Genomic DNA, 14,187 nt, shown 5'->3' with positions numbered 1-14,187 from the left:
AGTATAACCTCTTCAAATATTTTCTCAGACCCTTTCTTTTTCTCTTCTTCTTCTGGGATCCCTATAATTTGAATGTTGGTGCATTTAGTGTTGTCCCAGAGGTCTCTGAAATTCTGTGCAATTTTTTTCATTCTTTTTTCTTTATTCTGTTCCTCAGCAGTTATTTCCACCATTCTGTCTTCCAGGTCACTTATCCGTTCTTTTACCTCAGTTATTCTGTTATTGTTTCCTTCTAGTGTATTTTTCATTTCAGTTTTTGAGTTGTTCATCTCTCTTTGTTCTTTAGTTCTTCTAGATCTTTGTTAAACATTTCTTGTATTTTCTCGATCTGTGCATCCATTCTATTTCCGAGATTCTGGATCATCTTTACTATCATTACTTTCAATTCTTTTTCAGGTAGGTTGCCTATTTCCTCTTCATTTTTTTGGTCTCGTAGGTTTTTATCTTGCTCATTCATCTGTGACATATTTTTTTGTCATCTTTTTTTTTTTTTTTTGATGGGTGGGATTGTGTTCCTGTTTTACTGGTTGTTTGGCCTGAGGCTTCCAACCCAGGATTTTGTAGGCTTTTGAGTAGAGCTGCGTCTTGATACCGAGATGAGGACCTCTGGGAAACCTCACTCTGATGAATATTCCCTGGATTCTGAGGTTCTCTGTCCAGTGGTTTGGACTTGGAGCTCCCACTGCAGGAGCTCAGGCCTGACGCCCCAGCTCGTGAACCAAGATCCTGCAAGCTTCACGTGGCAGTGAAAAAACAGGGGAGCAGAACAATAACAAAGAATAAAAAATAACATTAGAAAACTTAACAGATATGTTAGAAAAAATAGAAAAATAAAAATATAGATGAAACAAAAATTGGAAGATAAAAGAGAACCACAATAGTTAAAAAGAGCAGAAAAAAAAAAGCTGGAAAAGGCCTTGGCTGTTGGGGGTGGACCTTAGGCAGGGGTGGGGTTTAGGCAGGGATGGGGCCTATGCTTAGGACCCACAGAGCCAGAAAAGACCCTAGGGGGTGGGGGGTGGGGCTTAGGCTCAGCACATGGCAGGAGAGACTCAGGAGTTCCTCTGGCTTTGGAGGGTGGAGGACCAGGTCCCGGACCCCAGCAGGCTCCCTGGGCCCGAGTGGGCAGGGTGAATGCTAGGTGCATTCCCCCCAATTCTCTGGTCCTGGAGGGTTCCTCCCCATTGGCCTCTCTTGTTCTTCCCCACCCTCCCTCCCTCCTATGCCTCTGGGATCCACGTGGCTGGAGGGGGCCCCGGAAAGCAGGGGCCAGACCCAGAAGCCCAACAGGCTTCCCAGGGCCTGAGTTGGTGGGGGAAATGCCCAAGTTGCTTCCCCTGATCCTCCGGTCCCCAAGAGTCCCCCCATCTGCCTCTCCTCCTCTTCCCCCCTCCTCCCTCCCTCCTATGCCCCTAGGATCCACATGGCTGGAGGGCTCCTTGGAGGGCAGAGGACCAGGCCCAGGAGCCCAGCAGGCTCCCTGGGGCCCAAGTGGGTAGGGGAAACACTAAGCACGCTTCACCTTGATCCTCCGATCCCAGAGGGCCCCTCCCCATCCACCTCTCCTCTTCTTTCCCCCCAGCCCCAGACCAACACAGCCGGAGGGGGCTCCAGAGTGCGGAGGACCAGGCCTGGGAGCCCAGCAGGCTTCCCAGGGCCCGAGTGGGTGGGAGAAACATCTGCCGCACCTCCCCTGGTTCTCTGTTCCTGGAAGGTCTCCCTGAGTCTGCCTCTCCTCCTCTTCCCCCCTCTTCCCTCCCTCCTATGCCCTAGGATCCAGGCGGCCAGAGGGAGCCTCCCAGGGTGGAGGACCAGGCCCAGGAGCCCAGCAGGCTCCCCGGGGCTGAGTGGGCAGGGGAAACGCTAGGCATGCTCCCCCCTGATCCTCAAGCCCCTGAGGTTTCCTCTAGGTGTGGGAACTCCTCCCCTCTCCCAGCCATCCCTCAGGGGCACCGGTCCTGTCCAACCTTCACTTCTGCTGCCTCATTACCCCCCTCATCCCACCAGGCTGCTCGGGGGTTCCTCCCATCTCCTTGGGCATTGAGGTCATGCACCAGTGTCCAGCAGGTGCCCTAGTTGTGGGGAGACGTGAACTCTGCATCCTCTGGTGCCGTCATCTTGACTCTGCCCCCACTTTTTTTTATTGAAGTATAGTTGATTTACAGTGTTGTGTTAATTTCTGCTGTATGGCAAAGTGATTCAGTTATACATACATATATATATATATACGTTCTTGTTTATATTCTTTTCCATTATGGTTTATCATAGGATATTACATATAGTCCCTGTGTGATACAGTAGGACCTTGTTGTTTATCCATTCTATATATAATAGCTTACACCTGCTAAGCCTAACCTCCCACTCCATCCTTTTTCCATCCCCCTCCCCCTTGGCAACCACGAGTCTGTTCTCTATGTCTGTGAGTCTGTTTCTTTTTTATATATAGGCCAATTTGTGTTATGTTTTAGATTCCAGATATAAGTGATATCATATGGTATTTGTCTATCTCTTTTTGAATGAATTCACTTAGTATGATAATCTCTATTTGCATCCATGTTGCTGCAAATGGAATTATTTAATTCTTTTTTATGGCTAATATACCATTGTATATATGTACCATATCTTCTTTATCCATTCAACTGTCAATGAACATTTAGACATGTTTCCATGTCTTGGCTGCTGTGAATAGTGCTGCTGTGAACATAGGGGTACATGTTTCTTTTTGAATTATAGTTTTGTCTGGTTATATGCTCAGGAGTGGGGTTGCTGGATCATATGGTAGTTTTATTTTTAGTTTTTTGAGGAACCTCCATATTGTTTTCCATAGTGGCTGCACCAACTTAGATTCCAATCAACAGTGCAGGAGGGTTCCCTTTTCTCTACAACCTCTCCAGCATTTGTTATTTGTAGACCTCTTAATGATGGCCATTCTGACCAGTGTGAAGTGTTACCTCATTGTAGTTTGATTTTCATTTCTCTAATAATTAGCGACAATGAGCAGCTTTTCATATGCCTGTTGGCCATCTGAATGTCTTTTTTAGAGAAATGTCTAGGTTTTCTGCCCATTTTTTGATTGGGTTGTTTGCTTTTTTGATATTGAGGTGTATGAGCTGTTCATGTATTTTGGAAATTAATTCCTGGTCGGTCACATCGTTTGCAAATATTTTCTCCCATTCTGTAGGTTATCTTTTCATTTTGTTTATGGTTTCCTTTTTTGTGCAAAAGCTTGTAAGTTTGATTAGGTCGTATTTGTATATTTTTGCTTTTATTTCTATTGCCTTGGGAGACTGACCTAAGAAAACATTGCTATGATTTATATCAGAGAATGTTTTGCTCATGACTAGGAGTTTTATGGTGTCATGTCTTATGTTTAAGTGTTTAAGCCATTTTGAGTTTATTTTTGTATGTGGTGTGAGGGTGTGTTCTAACTTCATAGATTTACATGCAGCTGTCCAACTTTAAGCTCCACTTGTTGAAGAGACTGTCTTTTTCCCATTGTATATTCTTGCCTCCTCTGTCAAAGATTAATTGACCATAGGTGTGTGGTTTTATTTCTGGGATCTCTGTTCTGTTCCATTGATCCATATGTCTGCTTCTGTGCTAATACCACACTGTTTCTGTTTTGAGTACTGGAGCTTTGTAGTATTGTCTGAAGTCTGGGAAGGTTATGCCTCCTGCTTTATTCTTTTTCCTCAGGATTGCTTTGGCAATTCTGGGTCTTTTATGGTTCCATATAAATTTTAGGATAATTTGTTCTAATTCTGTGAAAAATGTCATGGGTAATTTGATAGGGATCACATTAAATCTGTTGATTGCTTTGGGTAGTGTGGCCATTTTACAATATTAATTCTTCCAATCCAAGAGCGTGGGATATCTTTCTATTTCTTTGAGTCATTTTTAATTTCCCTTATTAATGGTTTATAGTTCTCAGCATGTAAGTCTTTCACCTCCTTGGTCAGGTTTATTCCTAAGTATTTTATTTTTGGGTGTGCTATTTTAATAGGTCTTTTTTTTTACATTCTCTTATATTTCATTATTAGTGTAAAGAAATGCAACCAATTTCTGTATGTTAATCCTGTATCCTGCTACCTTGCTAAATTCGTTTATCAGTTCTAGTAGTTTTTGTATGGAGTCTTTAGGGTTTTCTGTATTTATAGTATCATGTCATCTGCTCATAATGACAATTTTAACTCTTCACTTCCAATTTGGATACCTTTTATTTTTTTTCTTGTCTGATTGCTGTGGCTAGGATTTTCAATGCTATGCTGAATAGAAGTGGTGAGAGTGGCTGTCCTTGTCTTGTTCCAGATTTTAGCAGGAAGGCTTTCAGCTTTTCACCATTTAATATTATATTTGCTGTGGGTTTGTCATAAATAGCTTTTATTATGTTGAGATATGTTCCCTTTATACCCACTTTGGTAAGGGTTTTTATCATGAACGGATGTTGCATTTTGCCAAATGTTTTTCTGCATCTATTGAGATGATCATGTGGTTTTTGTCTTTTTTTTTTTGTTGGTGTCATGTATCACATTGATTTGTGTGTGTTGAACCAACCTTGTGAAATTGAGATGAATCCCACTTGGTCATGGTGTATGATACTTTTTATGTGTTGTTGGCTTCAGTTTGCTAATATTTTAAGAATTTTTGCATCTATATTCATCAAAGATACTGGCCTGTAATTTTCTTTTTTGGTGGTATCTTTCTCTGGTTGTGGCATCAGGGTAATGGAAGCTTCATAGAATGTCTTTGGGAGTGTTCCCTCCTCTTCAGTCTTTTGAGAGCGTTTGAGAGCGTTTGAGAGCATTTGAGAAGGATCGGTGAAAGTTCTCTTTTGTTTAGTACAATTCGCCTGTGAAGCTATCTGGTCCTGGACTTTTGTTTGTAGGGAGTTTTTTGTTTTTTGTTTTTTACAGATTCTATTTTGCTTCTAGTGATTGGTCTGTTCAAATTATCTATTTATTCTTGATTCAGTTTTGGTGGGCTGTATGTTTCTAGAAACTTGTCCATTTCTTCTAGGTTATCGAATTTGTTGGCATATCATTGTTCATAGTATTTCCTTATGTTGTTTTTTATTTCCTGCAGTATCAGTTGTTATGTCATCTTTTTCTTTTCTTATTTTTGTTTGGGTTCTCTTGCTTTTCTTCTTGGTGAGCCTGGCCAGTGGCTTGTCACTTTTGTTTACCCTTTCAAAGAACCAGCTCTTGGTTTTATTCATTTTTTCCATTATTTTTGTAATCTCTATTTTATTTGTTTCCTCCCTGACCTTTATTATTTCCTTTCTTCTTCTGACATTAGGTTTTGTTTCGAGGAAGACCTGTATTGCTATGAACTTCCTTCTAAGATCTGCTTTTGAAGCATCCCATAGATTTTGTGTGGTTTTGTTTTCATTGTCATTTTTCTCAAGGTGTTTTTTAATTTCCTCTTTGATTTCATTGTTGACCCATTGGGTTTTTAGTAGCATGTTGTTTAGTCCACATGTAATCAATTTTTTCTCATTCTTTTTCTGTGGTTGATTTCTAGTTTCATGCCATTGTGGGAAGAAAAGTTGCTTGATATAATTTCTATACTCTTAAATATGTTGAGGCTTGTTTTGTGCCCTAGCATGTGGTCAATCCTAGAGAATGTTCCACGTGTACTTGAAAAGAATGTGTATTCTGGGTTTTTTTTTGGATGTTATGTCTTGAAAATATCAATTAAGTCAAAACGTTCTATTTTATAATTTAGGATCTCTGTTGTCTTATTGTTTTTTTCTGTATAGAAGATATGTCCATTAATGTGAGTGTGGTGTTAAAAGTCTCTTACTATTATTGTATTCCTGTAAATTTCTCCTTTTATGTCTGTTAGTATTTGTTTTACAAATTTGGGTGCTCCTATACAAGTGTAAAATTCTCTTCTTGTATTCATCCTTTTATCATTGTATAGTTTCCTTCTTTATCTTTCTTAAGGGCTTTGTTTTAAAGTCTATTTTGTCTGATATGAGTATTGAAACCCCTGCTTTCTTGTCATTTCCAATTGCATGAAATATCTTTTTCCATCTCCTCACTTTCAATCTATGTCCTTTGCTCTAAATTGTGTCTCTTGTAGGCAGCATATTGTAGACTCTTGTTTTTTATCCAATCTGCCACTTTGTATCTTTTGGAGCATCTAGTCCATTGACATTTAAGCTAATTATTCATAGGTATGTATCTATTGCCATTTTAAACCTTGTTTTCCAGTTGATTCTGTGTTTCTTCTTAATTCCTTTTTCATTTTGTTTTTCTTTTTGTGATTTGATGATTTCCTTTTATTTTATGTTCGTGTTTTTTTTTGGTTTCAGTGTATCTATTTTATGTTTTTGATTTGTGGTTACCCTGTTTTTCGAGTCTGTTAACCCCTTCCTATATCTACTTGCTTTAGACTGATAGTCAAATAGGCTCAAACACATTCTAAAAAAAAAGAACAAAAAAACTCTGTTTTCTTACTCTCTTCCCCCACATTTTATGATTTTGATGTCCTCTTTTACATCTTCATGTTTTCCTTTTGCTGTTCATTGTAGTTATCATCCCTTTCACAATAATTTTTTAAATTAATCTGTGTACTGGCTTATTTAACTGATTTACTTTCCAATTGTGATTTTCTCTTTCCTATAGATTCTTGCTTTTTTTCTATTTAGAGAAGACCTTTCAATATTTCTTTTAGGATAGGTTTACTATTGCTGTAGTCTTTTAGTTTTCATTTGTCTGAGAAATTCTTTCTCTTTTATTCTAAATGATAATCTTGCTGGGTAGAGTGTTCTAGGTTGCATATTTTTCACTTTTAGCATTTTGAATATATCTACTCCTTTCTGGCCTGCAGCATTTCTGTAGAGAAATCAGCTGATAGCATTATTGGGGTTCCCTTGTAATTAACTCTTTGTTTTTCTCCTGCTACCTTTAGAATCCTCTCTTTAACCTTTGCCATTTTAATTACGTCTTGGTGAAGGGTTTTTTTTTTTTTGGTTCATCTTGTTTAGGACCCTCTGTGCTTCCTGTACCTGGATTTCTGTTTCCTTCTTTAGGTTTGGGAAGTTTTCAGCCATAATTTCTTCACATGCATTTTTCTTTAATTTATTTATTTTTGGCTGTGTTGGGTCTTCGTTTCATGCGAGGGCTTTGTCTAGTTGCGGCAAGCGGGGGCCACTTTTCATCGCGGTGCGGGGCCACTCTTCATCATGGTGCGTGGGCCTTTCACTGTCGCGTCCTCTCTTATTGCAGAGCACAGGCTCCAGACGCACAGGCTCAGTAGTTGTGGTTCACGGGCCTAGTTGCTCTGCGGCATGTGGGATCTTCCCAGACCAGGGCTCGAACCCGTGTCCCCTGCATTGGCAGGCAGATTCTCAACCACTGCGCCACCAGGGAAGCCCTTCACATGCATTTTTGATCCCCTTTTCTCTTTCTTCCCCTTCTGGAATCCCTATTATGCATAGATAGGCACACTTTATATTATCCCATACGTGTCTTATATTGCTTGCTTTTTTTTTTTCCATTTTGCTTTCTGTCTGCTGTTCTGACTGTGTGATTTCCATTAGTCTTATCTTCCAGATCACTTATTCATTCTTCTGCATTATTCATTCTGCTGTTCACTGCCTTTAACTCAGTTGTTGTCTAGGCCAATGAGTTTTTCTAATTTTTCTTGGCTCTTCCTTATAGTTTCTAGTTCATTTTTACAGTGTTCTGCATTTTTGTCAATTGCCCTTCTTAATTCCTTCAGTATTTTCATTATCTCCTTTTTGAAATCAGTGTCTAGTAGACTGAAAAGGTCTGTTTCATTGTTTATTCTTTCAGGAAAATTCTCTTGGTCTTTTAACTGGGAGTGGTTTCTCTGCTTCTTCATTTAACTTGTGTTTCTCTTACTCTGTGAGATCAGGAGAAACAATTGTCTACTGTGGTCTTAGAGGGCTATATATATATTAGAGCCTCCCTGTGTAGCTTGTGTGGGTTTAATATTTTTGGTGCAAGGGCAGTTTTTAGTATGGATGACTTCCACCTCTTTCCTCAGCATGTGCTGGCTGTTATCCCCTTGATAGCGGTTGTGCACATGTGGTAGCTGGTGATGGCTCATGCCCCCTGAACCCATGATGGCAGTGGAGGCAGCTCATGACTGCTTCTGGAGCCCACAAGGGAGGCAGCAGTGGCTAGCGACCAGTCCTGGAGCCCGTGAGGGCAGCAGCGATGGTTTGCACCTGCTCCCAGAGGTGATGTCTTGTTACCTGTAAGCATGCGCAGGGTAAAAGGCTGCAATGGTGGGTCCTGCCCCTCCCCTCACCCACCCCCCAAAGAATGGTGCCTGGCCTCTAAAGCAGGCCTGGGCTTCCTCCACATACACTCTCAGTTGCAGTCACACCAGTCTCCAGCCCTTTTGGGCTGTTGCCATGCAGCCAACCCCAGTTGTCTCGCTGTCCTGATCTCCAAAGCCTGAGCTTCAGCATCCAGCCCCCACCCACATGGGCAGATGTGGGTTTCAGGTTGGGGAGCACAGGGCAGTGGCATGGACCCTCTGTGCAGGTCTCTCTCCATTCTGGCTGCCACAAACCAGGTGTTGCACTGTCTGTCCTGGCTGATCTCCCCACTGCTGAGGGTACTTCCCAGGGTGCGGGGACCTTTTCTCTTTCTCTGTTCCCTCCCAGGGGCACCAGTCTCATCCCAGTTCCTTTCTTTGTTTTTTTTCTTTTTTCTTTTGTCCTACCTGGTTATGTGGAGATTTTCTTCCCCTTTCAGAAGCCTGAGGTCTTCTGCCAGCATTCAGTAGATACTCTGTGAGAATCGTTCCACATGTAGATGTACTTTTGATGTATTTTGGGAGGAGGTGAGCTTCATGTCCTACTATGCCATCTTGATCACTCCCCTCCTCATTTTTGATTAGATTTTTTTTGATATTGAGTTGTATGAGCTGTTTATATATTTTGGATATTACCCCTTGTTGGTCATAATCAGTTGCAAATTTGTTCTCCCATTCTGTAGGTTGTCTTTTCATTTGTTAATGATTTCCTTTGCTGTGCAAAAGCTTTTAAGTTTAATTAGGTCCTATATGTTTATTTTTGCTTTTGTTTCTTTTGCCTTAGGACACAGCTACAAAAAATATTGCTATGATTTACGTCAAAGAGGGTTCTGCCTATGTCTTCCTCTAGGAGTTTTATGGTTTCCACTCTTGTATTCAGGTCTTTAATCCATTTTGAGTTTATTTCTGTATATGGTGTGAGAAAATGTCCTAATTTTATTTTTCTATATGTAAATATTCAGTTCCCAGCACCGCTTATTGAAGAGACTGTCTTTTCTCCATTGTATAGTCTTACTTCCTTTGTCATAGATTAATTTATCAAAAGTGTGTGGGTTTATTTCTGGACTTCCTATCCTGTTCCATTGATATATGTGTCTATTTGTGTGCCCATACCATGCTATTTTGATTAGTGCAGCTTTACAGAATAGTCTGAAGTCAGGGAGCATAATTCCTCCAGCTCTGTTCTTTTTCAAGATCGTTTTGGCTATTCATGGTGTTTTATGTTTCCATAGAAATTTGAAAACTTTTTGTTCTTGTTCTGTGAAAAATGCCATTGGTGGACTAAATTCTTGTTCAAAGAAATAGTGGGCAGTATAAAACTAAATTTCTAAACTCAATTTTTTGAAATGTTTAACATAAATTTATATCCAGTTTGAGATACAAATCAGATTTTAATGTCTGAAGTTCATTCACTAAGTCCTGCATACTTGCCAACAGAAGAGCAATATTTTCATATATTTAAATTGATCAATGACTTAAGTTACCAAGACCCCAAATGACAAGTTTCCTGCTTTACTGGAACAAACAAAAATGACCTCCTCCAAAAATTATACAATAGAGACACCAGTGGTACAATCACAATGCCAGAACCACATTTATTTTTCTACTACACAAAAGTATGACCTTTCATAACTATGTAGTAATTATAAAAAGATAGCAGTACAAGGTGAAATGATAGACTGATGGAGTTATCTTGAGTCGAGCCCATCTGCTAGGTACAGTTTTAATTGTTCTAAGAAATATCCTTAGATACTTCAATCATCTCTTAAGTAACTTTTACTTTCATCAAACCATAAGAGAAAAAATAATCCAAGTGGTTGGTAAGGGAGGGAGGGGGAGAGGGATATGTCATACTAAATCCTGGATCACCAGAATAGCCTTCTCTTTTCTTGACCACCTTTAACACATTATTATTTTAGTTTTTCTCTGGAAATTTTTATATTTTGAAAAAATTCAAACCTACAGAAAAATGTAAGAATAGTACAATACACATCTACATTTTTTTCACCTTGATTTACCAATTATAAGATTGAATGCTTTCAGTTTGTCTCTCTCCCCCATTCCCTTCCCCACCTTTCCTCCCTCCTGAATTATTTGGGATTTAGTTGCAGACTTAATGACAGTTCTTTCCTAAATAGTCCATCATTTATTTTTAAGAACTAGGACATCTTCTTACATAACCACAATACAATTATTATGCTTTGAGAATTTAACACTGAGAGAATATTGTAATCCAGTATATGGTCCATATTCAAATTTCCCCAGTTGTCCTGTTTTTTTATAGCTGTTTTTTTTTTTTTTTCTTCTCTTGGATTTAATTAAGGAAAAGTGTCTACATTTGATTTTCATGTTCTCAAATACATTTTCCATATGGCAGCCCCAGTAATCTTTTTTAAAGCCCCAAATGCATTATGGCGTCTCTTGGAATCTTTCCATTGAGCTTAAAATGAAATACAAATCTCTTCTTAGCTCTCCAGTCTCATCTCATTTATTATCTACTTCAAGTTATTTTTCAGTGGTATTGAGTTAATTTATTTTTCCAGAAATCACCGTGCCCTCTGTTACGTTTATAGCTTTGTATATAACGTTCCTCCTTTCAAAGCATTCTACCTTAATTCACCTCTTCACTTAGTTGTGACCAACAGAACATGGATGAGTTAACTAAGACATCATTGGCAGTGAAAAGCCTTATCTGCCAGCATCAGACTGAATTTGGTGTCCCACTGTATGCTCATGTAGCACCCTGTAGTTACAGCCAGCAGAACATTTATCACACCACTTTTGTAGTCACCTGTTTACGTACCAGAAATCTCATCCAGATTGTTGATTTTCTTGAAGAAAGGGACTGTATTTCTTGTTCACCACTATATACCTTAATTCTATTGAGTATTTTTCCCATAGTTGTTTTAGTGTATGTTGAACATAAACAAACACATTAAATCGTAACTTCTACTGGGGACCCTGGGGCTAAATCTGGATAAGATTATAATTGAGTGATCTGTGTGAGTCCTAGGTTATTTTCAAGTTAGAGAGAGGGCAGAAAAATTTAGTTATTACTGTTATCTGGACTCCTCTGAAAATATTTTCACAATTTATTTCCTTTTTAAGTTATGGAATATACTTGTATTTTGTTGTTACCACTGTAACTATAACACTGTGCATACACACTCTGTAACACTTATTTTAACACTGAACTATAAAAATAGTTTCAGACTGCAGTTCAGGATTTGAGGCCTCGTCAAATCCCCACCTCTTGGAAATCTGTATTCAGATCTGGTGATTAAATTTTAGTTTTAAAGCTTGTCACCAAAGTAGAGGCTTCCCTGAAAAATATGGTTGTCATTAAGTAGAAAAAACAAAAACAGAAAACACCTCATCTGGGTAGGCGAAAATAATGTCCAAAAGAGACAGCAGATTGGGTCTTGAAAGAGGCAAATTTTAACACACAACTCTAAATTCAGTTTAACTGAAACACATTCTTTTAAAGGAATACTTTCCAAAAAATTTTTTAAAGTTTGAGGAATATTTAGTATTTAGGTCTAAAGCATTAGACATGTTGATTTTTAAAAGTGAGCAACCAATTACTTTATAAGTTCATATTATTCCTGATTTTTAGTCTTTGTTCAATATGCAACAGGATAGTTATTACAGAATATTTGCCTAATGTATCATTAATGAAAAAACATTTTAAGGAAGTGAACAGCCTTCAGAAAGTTGCTATAATTGCTTTAGGTAAATCTGCAAATAAATATATAGCAAAAGTATAAAAAATCTGCTAGTTTTAGAAAAATATTCAGTCTTAATATGTTTTTTCTTATGTAAATGTAAAAAAAATCCATACCACACATTTGGGTTGCCATCATCTGAAGTTTTCTTTAAAATTGATTTAGTAGTTATGGTAATTATCTAGTTAACTAAAACAATTATGAATAGCCAAAGTTTCTTAGAATCTTAAATTATATTAGTAATGCAAAGGATGTATTTATTTCTCATGTATTTTAAATTAGTTGATTATTCTATTTATCGATTTATACCTAATATAAATTTACACCTAGTATAAATTGAAAAAATGCATTAGTATTTAATTAACATACCTAAATATAACTAAGTATTTTATGAAACAAAGTGAAAATTTTCACCATTTTGTACATAAAAATACTAATTTATCAGTCTGTACATGTGACAGAATGTTTGCTAATTTATCCTACTTCAGTGGTTCAGCAATTATCTGACTACCCCACTAATTCTACTCTCAGATTGCAAAATTAAAGAGAAAGTAATTTTTTAAAAGTCCACTCTTGATATAGTTCATAAAATATAAATTGTAATCAACTTTGAATCCATTTAAATGCCTGCACAAGGATTTTCCGAGAACCTAGTATGTTATTCCGTAAATTATACAAGACAATTTTAGCCTGAAAAGTCTTTATGGAGCAGTTGTCCCAGTCAATTCTGGTACCTAAAAACCTATGTAAGACACTGATAAGACCCAATTAACCTATGTAAGAGCCTATGTTAAGAGCCAGCTTTGGTCTTAACCCTATTCAGTTACTAGCTGAGAAGGTTAATTTTAAAGTGAAGAACTAAAGTTAGAACTAGGTGGAGGGTAGTGTTTGATTTGCAGGAGTGAAAGGATTTATATGGGTAATTAGGCAAAAATATCTAGTTCCATTTCTTAGGCTGTGCTGTAGTTTGTTTTTCTTACAATAAAGTTTCAAATTCTTAAGATAAAAAGGAAATGATGAAAATGTATATTACATAAAAGTGTAAACATGTTGAAAAGAGAAAAAAAGTATAAAAGCCATGCTTAAAAAGGATGAAAGATAAGTATAATAAGTATATCTTATCTTATCCAAACATGGCCCTTTGTCCAAATTTATCTTTATTTCAAACTTAGATCTGCTTCTGGGCTGTAGATCATTCCACCTGTGGGACATTTTGATATGGTTGCTCCTGTATAACTCAGTTTTCTTTATGTCCTAATGTAAATTACTATGCTTCTCTCTCACAGCTCTTTTCAGGGAATTATACAACAATTCGTCTGACCCAGCATTTCCCAAACGCTTCAGAGAAACATAAGTGTTTCAGAAAAATGTTAGATTTCCCATGGGAGAAAAGAGATTTATAATCAGTGTTTGGTAAGCAACATGAGATGATAACAACGTAAAGAGTTGGGAAAACTCTTCTGCTTAAAAATTAACAAAATTGTAACCCTAGCAAATTCTGAAGGATAGGATCCTGCTTGGAATGGACAGTGAAGAATTCCTAGATGAGGTTTGTTAGAACTTACAGGATAAGAAATGCTATTTAATTTGTAAATTTTCTGGGTAGGACAATGATACAGCCCTCCTTGTGACCCAAAACTTTATTGAACCCTGCAGGTGTACACTATATGGATGTTGTTTTGAAGACTTTAAGTGAATTGAAGGTTCATGGATACTAAAAAAATTAGGATAAAAGATTACTGGATTCCCTGGATGTTGAACTAGCATTTGAGTTTAAAAAAATTGGAGAACAGGGTGACATATGTTTTCTCAGTAACATCAAAAAACTATCCTACCCTCTCTTTCTATGGCAGTTAATTTCCTTTGCTTGGAATGCTCCCACTGCCTACATTTCAATTTGCAGTCCATCCTCACCTCACCATCACTCCCACCTCATCTTCCCAGAAGTTTCCTATATTACAGATGCTAAACTGCTATTAACCATCACATCCTCTGTGAAGCCTTCCCTGGTCCTCGTCAGGTTAAATTAACACCATTATAGCCTCTGGAACATTTTATTGTTATACTATGAGGTCTGTGATGGTGGAGACTTTATCATGTTCTTTATGCTTCATTCTGTACTTCATTTCCTCACTTATAAAACAGATAATAACAGAACTGATCTAAA

This window comes from Balaenoptera borealis (genome assembly GCF_965194805.1).
Source record: "Balaenoptera borealis genome assembly, chromosome: 3".
Classification (NCBI taxonomy): domain Eukaryota; kingdom Metazoa; phylum Chordata; class Mammalia; order Artiodactyla; family Balaenopteridae; genus Balaenoptera; species Balaenoptera borealis.
Note: the sequence above shows the minus strand (reverse complement) of the source record.